The sequence below is a fragment of the Leopardus geoffroyi genome, chromosome B2 (genome assembly GCF_018350155.1).
Source record: "Leopardus geoffroyi isolate Oge1 chromosome B2, O.geoffroyi_Oge1_pat1.0, whole genome shotgun sequence".
NCBI classification, from domain to species: domain Eukaryota; kingdom Metazoa; phylum Chordata; class Mammalia; order Carnivora; family Felidae; genus Leopardus; species Leopardus geoffroyi.
Window position 1 is genome coordinate 141,756,785 of NC_059332.1, and position 12,652 is coordinate 141,769,436.

The following is a 12,652-nucleotide window of genomic DNA, read 5'->3' on the forward strand; positions in this document are numbered from 1 at the left end:
CCACATTGCTTAGTCACACAACCTTCGTACCTAACGAGGCAGCCAAATACATGTTGAATTAAAAGCCCATTTATAATTCTACTTTAAGTACATCTGCTTGCTGAGAACAGATTGTAGTGCTCTGAGCTTCAACTACTGAAGATGTGTAAGAGGGAATCGATAGGAGTCCAGTCGCTCTCTTACAGAGCACGAACACAAGGTGTGCAGAGACTCCGAAGCCATCCACTACCCCAATTTCTTTTGTCAACCGAAAGCGTAAAATCGTTACAAAAGACTGTTGTTTTCCTGGTTTGAGTTGTAATCAGTACCTAGAGTCTGACCATTGAGCAACAAGTTTTTACATACCGATATGCAACGTAACCTCTAGAATAATCCAGGAAGACGTTAGCATCCTTTCTACATTCTCACCCCAGAATCAAGACTGCAGAAGCCCATGAAGAACTTACAACCTGCCTGAGATCATCCCGCCTACAAACTGAGTTATTGCTTTGTCCTAAAACTTAGTTGTTTTTTTTTTTTTCTATGAGGCTTTTCAGAAACTTACAGGATGCCCGTACTTTAAATGTGTACAAAAAAAAAAAAAAAAAAAAAGATAAAAATAAAGGTGCAAAGAAAGTTTAGTATTTTGGAATGGTGCTATAAAGTTGAATCTGTTGGTATTCGAGTGCATTTTTTTAATGTCACATAAGAGATATTGGGTGGCACGTGCTCAGAAATGACTATTCAGATGTTTTGTTTGAGGTCGAGAATGACAGAGAATCCGTTTTTATTGGTGAATGTGGCCTATTCAGAAACTAGCTACACTGCTTTTGCAAAGTGAGAATAGAGAATGGTTTTTTCAGGGGGGTGTGAGCAGTTGGCTGACCCAGCGTCAGCTGCTAAGTACCTTTCTCATGGAAGGAATATGGCCTTTGCCCTGAAATCCATCCATTTAAAAACTGTTGGAAATCTTTCATTTCCTGTCAAACCCCATGTACCGATTCCTATGATCTGTTCACCTGCAAGGACGCAGAGAAGGTATTAAATGAGCCAAAAATGACAATCCAAACAACCCATCTTCTTCTTGCTGGGTTCACTTCTTTGTCTGGAGAGCTGGAGGCCCGGCCGCCCGACGGCCCCTGCCCTCCGCCCCTCCGTGGCACCGCAGAGAACTTCCTAGTCAGACGACCTTTCAGACATGCCTAGAAATCTTCTTGGTGATAGTCATAACCTACTAAGATGTCTCATTTTGCATTAATTCAGCAGAGATGTGTTGAGCACTCCCTGCCTCAGCCCTCGGCCCTGAGGAGTCCCTCCTGAATGAAGACTTGGGTCACGTTCTCGTCTTTCGGGTCAGACAGATTCCCGAGACAGTCTTCCAAATGCATTGTTTACGCACTGAGAACACTTAGCACGTTTTTGGTGACTACAAAATAAAGTAAGGCTCTAAAGCACGTCAGTGTGTGGAGAAGAGCTCTGGACTGAAAAGCAAGGGCTCAGTGACAGCCTGACCTGCAGGTACTAGGACAGCATGGTGTCTGAGGCCCCTTCCGGCTCTAAAACGTGACTCCAGAGCCTCCGGTTCCTTTCCTGCTCACGCAGGAGGGCCTGTCTGGAGGAGACCAAACGATGGTAGCCTGGGACCGTGACGCCAGGCTGCTTGATGGGCCCTGGGAAATTTAGGAATTGATTGAGACTGTACGAGAAGACCATATCAAGGCCTTTTTTTTTGATGTTTTGTTTTTGATAAAGACAGGGTGTGAGCAGGGGAGGGGCAGAGAAAGAGGGAGACACAGAATCCGAAGCAGGCTCCAGGCTGAGCTGTGAGCACAGAGCCCGACGTGGGGCTCGAACTCACAAACCGTGAGATCATGACCTGAGCCAAAGTCAGGTGCTTAACCAACTGAGCCACCCAGGCCCCCCTTAAGGCCTTTTTTTTTTTTTTAAGTTTATTTATTTTTAGAGAGAGAAGGAGAGAAAATCCCAAGCAGGCTCCGTGCTGTCGGCACAGAGCCCAACGCGGGGATCCATCTCACGAACCGTGAGATCATGACCTGAGCTGACGTCAAGTCAGACACGTAACCAACTGAGCCATCCAGACGCCCCTCGAGGCCTTTTTTGTTCTTAAGTCCCACGTACCCTCCCACGTGTCCATGCCTATCTTCCCATCGCCATGCCTCACGCTTCCGTCCCATTTTCCAGTCCTGCTTTTGTTTGATGATGCTCCAAGTCCTCTAAAATGCCACAAATTACCAAGTTAATTCACGTTGGGATTTAAACCTATGAAACCCCGAGGGGAAGCTGGGGTAAGACCATCAAATGTGTTCTTCCTGAGTCTGACTTCAGGGACGTGAAGTTTTACCCCAGCTTTTTCAAAGCATATGCCAAGAAATAGAAGAGATCCCAAAACAAAAGCAAAAACATCCTGAAACTCCTTATGTGTTCTCTTCTTGGCTATCTGTAATCCATGTTATCATATTAAAGACTGAGAAACCCTGCAGAAAAGAAGCCTGTTTATCCCAAGCATTTCCTGACTTAATTAACCTTGAAACCTTTTTTTTTTTCCCTCTAAACGTGCTGCACAGCTTTGGTAGACTGCACACATTAGCGGAAGATACTGCCTCACTTCTAAACCTCCGTGTACCCTGCTTGTCCAGAGTGCATTATTCCTTGCACTGAAATTGAGATGCCCCCATTGGAGGCGATTTCATGAAATCTCTTGCCGTCTCTGTGACCTTGAGCAAGGTACTTAAATTCTTTGAGCCTCAGTTTCCCATATACCCATACTATGGGAGTGATGCCTCCCTCAGGATTGGTGAGGATAAAATGAGGCATTATATAAAGACCTGATATCCCATGTGATCACTGTGTATGCACCCTGAACGTGTACACAGACACGCACACACACACACACACACACACACACACACACACACACACACCCTTCTTCCTTGGGTGGGTGCCCTAAAGCATGTTTGTGCACGTTTAAAATCTCACCTAAGAGAGTATCTTCCCATTGTCACAACCAGCCACACAGTTTGTGTGACTATTGGTTGGGGTTTTTTAGTAAAATCCATAAAGGGTTAGTCCATTGACTGCCTGTGGCTAGTGCACAAGGTGATCGTGCTTGATTTCTCTAATGAAGGTCAGTTTTGGGAGTTGGACATCCAGAGGGGGTGGAAGAACTAGGCTTTAGCGTCGCAGGCCTCGGGGAGCCATGTCTGGACTACAGTCAGTCGTGCGGCAGACTTGCCCCTCCCCTGCCCTCCTAAAATAACATGGTGGCCAGGAACATTGTCCAGAGGTCAGCTCCGGCAGGTGGCTGACTGCAATGTTTTCCTTTGCTATTCCTTTTCATCTGGGGCACAGAGCAGAGAACTTTCCTGGAGGAAAGGAACTCTAGTCTTCATGCTTAGCTGGAGCTGGGCCATGTTTCTGTGGGCTACCGAAAAGGAATTCAGGACGTTCCTCATTTCTGTGTGAGCGTAATGTAAGGTCAGGTAAATAAATGAACCTTGAGCTTTGATCTTCTGCATAAATTTGTTATGTTGATGGCCCAGGACCTGTATGTTCTACACACTGTAGATTTTTCCAGGGACTTAAAGAACCTAAGCTTGGATTCAGCCCCTTGAAGATATCCTTGTCCAAACAAAAGCAGTTTCTTCAGCAAAACCCGGCAGCATTTATAACACCGCTTCCTGGTAAGTGGTGATCATTTCACATTTGGATGTTTTCTTGCACTTGAAGGAATTTCATGGCTATTAGTTGTCTTTGCAGAAGTCTTGGTGTAGAGCATGACAACATCCATTCCCCAGAAACAGAAGCATAGGTTGACGCGCAAAGTAGCTGGAACCAAACTGAGATCTCCCCTTTCCAAGAATGGGTGCTTTGCCTGAGAAATGTTTTCAGCTCTGTGCAAACTCCAGAGGATCCAGGGACTTTTAAAACAGAAGCCGTGTTATGCATTGGCCACAGATTAGAGGGAGGGGGGTCTTTTGTAAAACCTCATCATCAAGGCATAATGTCATATGCTCCTCTATTGAAACGAACATAAGTGCAAATTTAAAACAAAATCTGGAAAGTCTGGGCAGTGCTCTGTCATATGGCAGGTTCTTCCAAGAGTGTCTCCTTACTGCCGCCTTCATAATCCTTGGGAGCTTCATCTGTGTGTTTTGTGTCGAGATGCAGACGTAACTACCACCCACTCCAGCCCATGTTCCGGGTTTCTGTCCTCCGAGCCTTTCTTGGGCCTCCCTCCTCATCGTACACCCAAGGCCGTGTGAATTCCTATGGGCAATTCATGATGACGTCCCTACTGGACACCAGATACTCTACCAAAGACTAAGATTCCCAGAAGATGTCAGGCAGATTTTTCTGCCCTTCTGGGCCTTCAAATATACTGCAAAATTTGCATTGGAACTTAAATGTCTTCCAAAAATTCCATTAGGCCCGTGGGCTTGCATAGACGATCCTTGATGAGAAGTTGGGGTCAACCCAGCCCCCACTAGCGTTTAAAATTGAATTCCTGGTCATCTAGGGAATTGGCCTGTCCAGTAGGAATTGGCATGACCTTTGACCCTGTTATCTTAGGTGTTCTTGGAAGCTTCACTGGCTTGGAGGATATTCTGCCTAACAGATGACTTCTTCGGTGCCCCCGTCAGACATTGTGGATTTTAATTTCGTAATAGTTTCTTAGCTTTCCTGTTTCCCTTTTCATTCACCCATTGTGACTTGGAAGACACCTGAGGAATGAAAAGTGAAAAGGGACATATGGGGAGGACACCAGTCGCATACGTTTGGAGGGTAGCTTTAAAGATGCCGGTCTAACACCAGAGGCTATTGGTTCCCATGGGAAAATGATACGATACCTTCCACGCACTGAAGATGAATACACTTCTAGCGCGATAGAGAAAAAAATTACCCATAAGCGCAATGCTTGTTTTGTTGGTTCCGTGTATTTTTTACCAAATGGTGTGAACATATGGCCACTGCTTCTCTTGGCCATAAGATCTGAAGGGAGAAGACTCCTGATGGCAAGAAGCCATCGTGATTTATCGAGGCGAGTTTCGATTCCAAAGGGATCTTCAAGTGAAGGCCTCTCTCAGCCAACTTTTCATGTGCAGTCCCCTCTCCCCACGTTTAACATTTGATGTCTGCTTTGGTGGGTAACAGTAGATTGGGATGCATCTGGGGGAAAAAGTCAGGTTTTGTTAATTAGTGGAATTTTATCTTGGTGGGCCTTGTTTTCAAAAATTACATTTGATCCTAGTTTGGGGGCTCAGCGCACTGAGCAGTCAAATCTTGATATGAACTGGCACCTCTTCCCATCCACCCAGAATCTGTCTTCAAGGGCCGTCGTTAAATGGTGCGATTTGGAAGTGCCTGCAAATCGTTTTCACAGTCTCGTGCTCGTCTGGGGTATTGAACTTACATTTTTGGAGAACACTCCTCAAAGCCTCCTGTCTGGCTTCTCTTACGGAGGTGGGGGTGAGAAGTCTGTTGGTTTCTGTTTTCTCAAAAGCACACGGGAAACAGGTGGAGCCCTGATGGGAGAGGCCTGCATTCCTGACTCACAGCTGACGAGCCGCCACCCCCCCCCCCACTTCCACTCACGTCCAGGACAGCTTCGGACCCTCTCACCCCTGCAAGGGCACTGGGGTGGGCATGACCCAGCCTTTGAGGGGAGGAGAGTCCTGGTGTTCTCCCATGACCCCGTCTAGGCACCACAGCCCCTACTTGGCACTCCTTCGTGCCTCGTGAGCAGAACAGAGTGGTCAAAGCCTGAGCGCAGTCTGCCATCCGGTAGGCGTTTAATAAACAGTGGCCGTCTCGCTTCCAAAACATACTGAGCATCATCCCGTGCCTAAATGGGGCTGCACACTGTCAGCAGGTAAGCACCAGTCTGACGCCTGTTGCAGAGGCTACAGGAGAAGAACCCAGCCCACGTTGGAGGGGGCAACCTGGGAAGGCTTCCTGTAGGAGACTGCGTGAGGTGGAACGGAGCTAAGGAAAGAAGTCCTTCTTTCCCCGGCACAGTGCTCATCGTACAGAAGAGAGTTGTGAAAGCTCTCTGGGCATTCCGGGACCTAAAAGAAATCCAGGACGGTTCAGTTGCAGGTTTTGAAGGGGTCTGCAGGAGGGGGTGGGGAGAGGGTGCCCAGAGGAGGCTGGGAGTTGAGCAAGGACAAGAACACCAGAGCCCTGCGTCATCCCCGGGGGTGGCCGGCCTGGGTGGGTTACTGAAAGACCTGAGCGGCAATGAGATTCCCATTACAACTAGATGGGAATCTGAGGAGCGAAACCAGCGGGAAAACCATTAGGGCTTTGCAGTATCCAGGCAGGGGGTGCTGAGGGCCAAGCGAGAGCGGCAGCTGTCGGCCGAAGAGGGTGAGCAGCCTTCTAAACGGGACGGATCCTGGGGTGTTGGGGGCGTGAGGCCTAGGGACCGTGTGGACGGAGGGGCTGGGAGGGAACGGCCGATGGCGTGGGTCACCCTGGGTCCGCTCGCCGGCCGTTGAGGAGGCGATCTGAGGAAGGCACGGGTCCGGGGGACCAGCTGTAAGCCTCAGGTACGCGACCTGGTCTCTAAACAAAGATGTGCCCCCCCGGGCTCCGGTGGGCTGCGGGCACAGAGGAATGAGCGTTGTTACCAGCTCACCCTGGGGTAAGGAGACAGTCCCAGATCATCCGGGCGGGCCCAAGGTAAGCGCAAAGGTCTGTAAAAGCAGAAGAGGGGAGCAAAAGGGGGCTTGGTGGGGTGCCACAGAGGGTGGCCCAGGAGGTGCTGGGATGCTGGCCTTGAAGGTGGAGGAAGGGGCCGTGAGCCCCGGGGTGAGGGCGGCCCCCGAATCTGGAAAAGGCCAGGACGCTATCCCCAGAGCCTTCAGAAAGGAGCACGGCCCTGGGACACCTGGATTTCAGCCCGGGGGGGAGACCGTTGTCGCCTCCCGGCCCACGGGACCGTCAGATGGTGCATCTGTGTTGTTTGAAGCCACTAAGCTTGAGGCACTTGGTTCCTACGGCTGCTAAGGGAGATGAGCTCAGGGGCTTTTGGGGTTTTTGGTGCTCGTGGGACACGCAGGGGCCGCTGGTCAGAGGCAGTGGAGCACAGGGCTCTGGGATCCGGGGCTGGAGTGCAGATCGGGGGTCTGCGAGGTGGCGGTTAGCAGGATCCCCGAGAGAAGGCCTGAGGGCTCGGCCAGCGTTCACAGCCAGAGCGTGGAAGGGGACGCCTCAGAAACCAGAGGGGCAGGATCCGGAGGCCAAGGGGGCCAAGGGCGGGGAGGACCGAGCCGCTGTCCCCACTGGCAGTGGGCCTGTCAGGAGGAGACCGCATCGTGTCCAGCTCGGTGAGGAGGAGGTCAAGGGCACGGAGGGGGCGGTCTCGCTGCAGGGGCGAGGTGAGCTTCAGCCCCTGCAGACCTGCCACGGGAGACACCCCCTCCAAGATGCCAGCCCCTCAGAAGAGACCTGAGGGCCACATCTCAGCTTGCGGGTTCCCAGTGCGCGCGGCTCACGAGTGGTCCAGCGTGTTGTCTCCTGCCGTGCGCGCAGACGTCATTCTTTTGCTCCAAAAATCAGTGGGCCGGGGAGACGACTCTGGCCAGTCTTCAGCCTTTTCACGTGGGAGTTCCTCTCTGGTGGCACGTCTGTGTCTGCCTCCCGGGCAGTGACATGAGCTGCCGCGGATCCGCGAGCGCGGGGAGCTGGCGGGGCTTTGAGCGGGAGAGTGAGGAGGGCAGAGGGTCTCGAGGCGCCCTGGCTGCTGGGAGAAGAATGGGCTTCTGTCTGTCAGGAGTCCGACCGGCAGCCGGAAACCAGGCCTTAAGCCACAGGCCTCCGCCACGTGCCTTGGGTCAGGGGGAGACCCCTAGAACTTGGGGCTCCGGGCGCCCGGCACCTCCCCCGGGGGGTTCTGGAAGGAAGACTGCGTCCCCAGCTGTGTTGGCGGACGGCCAGTCCTTCGCCCGATGGGCCCCCGAGGCGGGAATCCCGACGGGAGCGGGAAGACCTCACATCCCCTTCGGACTGTCTGCTTTGTCCTGAGGGCCCCACGTTTCTCCAGAAGTCTCTTCTGGCCACCAGTGACTCAAGACCAGCCCTTCCAAGCTCTCAGAACGGCCCAAGGTGAGCGCCTAGGTCCGCGGTGCCCCTCACTTCCTCCACGTGCCACGGCCACCCCAGGGAGAGGGGGCTCGTGAGTGGCCTGTGGACAATCCACAAAGAGGCCAAGGCAGGGGTGCTGGGGGCCCGTCTGCACCAGGCCAGAAAGAACGCCACAGTCGTCACCCCCCACGGCCCAGCGGCCCCGGGGCCTGCCTCACTGAGACTTCGTACAAAGATGGACAAAACTGCCTGCCTTTTCCGAAGTCCCCCCCCCCCCACCCCAGCCCCGATGCCCAAAGACGGCACTGGTGTGTGTGTGCCCGTTAAACCGGGGCCGGCGAGGCCCTTTCCTGAGCGCCCACCGCCTTCCCTTTCCCGTCGGGCCTCCCGACCCGCAGCTCCCAGCCTTTCCGTCCGTGGGCCCCGAACCCAGCTCGCCTCCCCTCGCCGGAGCTTTGCGGCTCGGATCCCGCATTCTGCTCGCTGCTCAGTGGTGAATTTCTGAGCCTGTCCTTCCGACCCCTGTCTCCAGTTCATCGTGTTCTTTATTTTCCTCCCTCTTCGTGGAAATCTTTCTTTTCATCTCTTTAATTTTGCGAACCACCTTCAGGTGAGCGGTTTTCTCATCGGAACGTGTCTGCAGCGCTGATGGCTGTGTGGTCACGGATCGCTGCTCCTTAAAGGCCCCGCAGCGGCGATATTCTGTTCCTTCCACCTGCAGGTGGTGTGGGGGGACTCTCTTTTAGTTTGAAAGTGTTTCGTTGTTTTTAACCCCCACAACCCCTCCCCCCTCCCGTTCTTCCCTTTGCTGTTGACCTCTGGTCTTATTGCACCGTCGTCATGGAATTCGTGTTCTATAATTTCCGGATTGGATCGTTTCTCTGGCTTCTTCTCTGCGCCATCATTTCTTTCCGGAATCCCTGTTGCACAGACACCCCCGGCGGCCGCTCTGTCTTCTTGCCTTTTTCTCCTCTCCCTCGTCATCCTTAGTGTCCCTCTTTACCCCTCCTTCTGAGTGCTCAGAGAATTTCTCAAGGTATGAGTTTGGCTTTCTGTACTGTCCTGCACACCGTTCACTGCTTCTGGGGAGCTAAGAAACAGGGTAGTGAATGTTTTGTTTGCAAAAACAATATTGTCAAAATTTCAGATGGTTCTCTTCACAGGCGCAATTTCCTCCCCAGACCCCAGCATCCCCCCAGTGCTGGGTGTGAGTCCGACTCGTCCCTCCCTCCCCAAGTGACCGGCTCAGGAGGCCCCCAGGTCCTTGCTCACAGACGACCTCAAGCCATCAGAGGCGTTTCAGTGATGGGAAACCCTATGGGGCCCCCGGGGCACTGGTCTCTTCTCCAGATGCCCCACGGCCCACTTACCAGCAGCCCTCGTGCTCAGGTGCCTGGGGCACGAGTCTGGCTCTAACAGTCCCGTGAGACCTTCCCTCCAGAGACCATGGCCAACCAGTCCCAGCTTACCCAGACTCCTCCGTGTTAGCGATCCCATGTTCCAGGCCCCCTGGGGTGGTGGCTCACCTCACCCCTGAACCAAGGACACCTACTCGCCCTATTTCTGCCCCAAAATGGGGGCTGTCCCGTGCTGTCCCCTCACTAGGGAATTGGGCCCTCGTCCTCCACAAGAAGATCTATTGGCAACTGTAAATGGCAGCTAGTTGCTCTTAAAAATGACTAAATCCTTCCCGCAGGGAAACCTCCCACTTCGTTCCCAGTCCTGCTCCCAGCTTGGGGTTGCCACAGCCCTGCTGGTGGCCGTCAGGCCTGTGTACCTCGCCGGTCCTGTCTGCATCGCAACTCCAAAAGCGAAGCTACGTTTCCAGCTCGTCGATGGCATTCTTCCTTTGTTTTCCATTTATCTGCTCTCGGTTACATGGACCTCTGTGTGCTCACGGGGCTTCAGGGTGTGGGCTCTTCGGGTCCGAAACGCACTCACGGTCCATTGCAGCCTCGCTTACACGATGTGAGTTATTCTCCCGTCTGTGGCTTCAAACCCTCCTTCAGACAGTTTCTTCTCTGGACGGGTTTTCAGACCTGGTCCGGGCGTTGCCCCTCACAGCTGGAGGGGAGGGCCTCCCCGCGGCCCTGGGCCCTGTTGCTGGCTTGGGGTGATGCTCCCTCCTGCTGCCAGAGCGCCCGGCCCTTTCCCTTCCCCAGTACGGAAGGAGAGGCAAGCACCGTGTGGGGTGTGCTCCAGCCACACAGCAGAGCGGGCCACCTGTCCCCAGACCCGGGCCTGAGGGCAGGAGCTGGGACTGGTCCACGCAGGGCCCGGCAGGAGTGTGCGCTCCGACCCCGGGAAGATCAGGGTCCACCCGGAGGGAAACACGAACGTCCTCCAAGGAAATTGTTGTCAAAAGGAATAGAGTTAAGCGATTGAGAAAACACCAGTTCATAGTCGTTTATTATTTACTATTACGGGGGATGGGGGCGGTGGGGGCGGGTAATATTTCTTGTTTCCTCAGTGGCACCGTGTGGCCGTCTGTTCTGTGGCCAGAACTAAGGACCCTCCTTCCGGTCCCTGGAAGTGAGCAGGATCTGTCTGCTTGGGAGGGATGGTTCTCGGGCCCGGACTGCGGACGCGGTGGCTACGATGGCCAGGCCCTGCTCAGAGTAGACGGAAGTACAGATGGGCCACCGGGGTCGGGGCGGGGAGACCCCAGGGGAGAGCCCCGTGGAGGGAAGAGTGACACGGTGCGGATGGTCCGGAGCGAGCCCACAGTGATAAACAGCTCCCGCTCAGACCCAAACAGGCCCCACCGCCACGTGGAGGGGGGCTTGTGCAACCTCTGTGCCGGAGGTAAAGAGGCTCTGTGACTCGTGAGTCTTCGGTCACCGCAGCCGAGCTGGAGTGTCCACGTGACCCTCCTAGCCGTGAACCTGGAGCTCAGAAGTCCGCCCCGGCCCCAGAGGGAGTGATGCGTGAGGTCAGCGATGCGACACTTGGCCCTTAGATACTCTGCCCAGCCTGCCAAGCATCCCCCAGCCCGTGTTGACTCTGAACTCTGTCCTCTGGGATCCTGCGGCTGTCACTGTGCACGTGGCTCATGTGGTTCAGCGGGTGGCAAGGGGACACCTGGCTACGAGGAGGGCCAGAAGGGATTCTCTCCCTGGGGGGTTTCCAGTAGCTCCCGGGCTTAGTAAGTTTCCTGAGGGCTTCGCTGGGAGGGCAGAGCGGGTGCTGGGGCGGTTCAGGGGGTGCTCCTGGATGGGGTTCAAGACTCACGGTAGGTCAGACCATGTAGACGACAGAAAACAACGGGGTCCCCTGGCAGGGAGAAAGCGAGCTGTGTGGGGAAGGACACGGGCAGGGGTCCTCCAGAATGGAAGAACTGTCACAGTGAGTGAGGACACCATCCGAAGGGCGTGCGGGGACACACAGGTGTTGCGGTGTCATGCGAGGAGGGCGATGTTGTTTCTGACAAAGCAAAGCAAACATGCAGGCAGTCATTGGAGCAAGTGACAAGCCTGTCACCGTGTTCCCTGACAGCTTTGCCAGCTTCTAATTTTCCTGCCCCTCCGATCACCTTTTGGGAGCAAGCCTGTCCTCCCGGCCGGGACTCTCCAGCCAGCAGAACCAAGTGAGGAAACGAGATCTCTGGTTTTCGGTGGGCCTCCCCAAGAGAAGCCGATGAAAGTGATGAGAAGTTTCTGGAACCGCCTGGAGAAGAGCACGTCAGCCCTCAAGGATGAGGATGGAGGCGGGTGCTCTTTGATGAGGAGCCGGGATGGGAGGGAAAGGGCCACAATTCTGGCAGGATGAGGCAGAAACAAGCCCTCCCTGCCACTTCCCTGCAGGGGGTGGAGCTGTGGCCCCCCGGGGGGCAGCCCACAGGGACAGGTGGCCCCGTGGGGTCCCGCATGCTCCCCGCCACCCTGGGCAGCCCGGTCGCAGCCATCCAGGCCTCGCATCCCTGCGGTTTGGAGCCTCTGCCGGGCCTGGTGCCCGGAGCCGGGCTGCAGCCAGCAGGGCGAGGAGGGAAGGGGCAGCGCCCACTCTGCCCCTGCGTGGGAGGGGTGCATCCCCCTCTTTCACAGAGCAGGGACGGATAAACCATACACATGAGATCAAAGCAAAGAGGAACCTGTTTTAGAGGCTGGGGAGAGAGCTCAGAGGAGAGGCCAAAGCCCTGAGCACTGGGGACATATGGCATTTGTCAATCAAACGCACAGCAACCTTCAAAAAGCCATTAGAAGGCAGCCCCATGCCGTCTCGGCCATTTGTGCCGGCTGATGGCTCCCCTGTCCCGCAGGCCCTACAGACGCTCCATTTCTGGGACTAATTAGCCTTCCAGAGGGCAATCAAGGGCCTCTGCTGGAACTTTCTTAGGAGCTGAGCCGTTAGATGGCTTCAAAAGGACACCACTAGGAATGGGCAAAAGCAGCTCTCTTCCCGGCTGGGCCAGGCGGCTTCCTCTACCTGCGCGGCCTGGCAGCACCGGTGAGGGGGCCCCCACGGGGCACGTCCCCGAGCCTGGACAGGCCGTCGCCACCTCGCCAAGGCTCCCTCTCCCGCCGACCACACGCCTTTCCAAAGTTCACCCTTACTCTTCACCACGTCG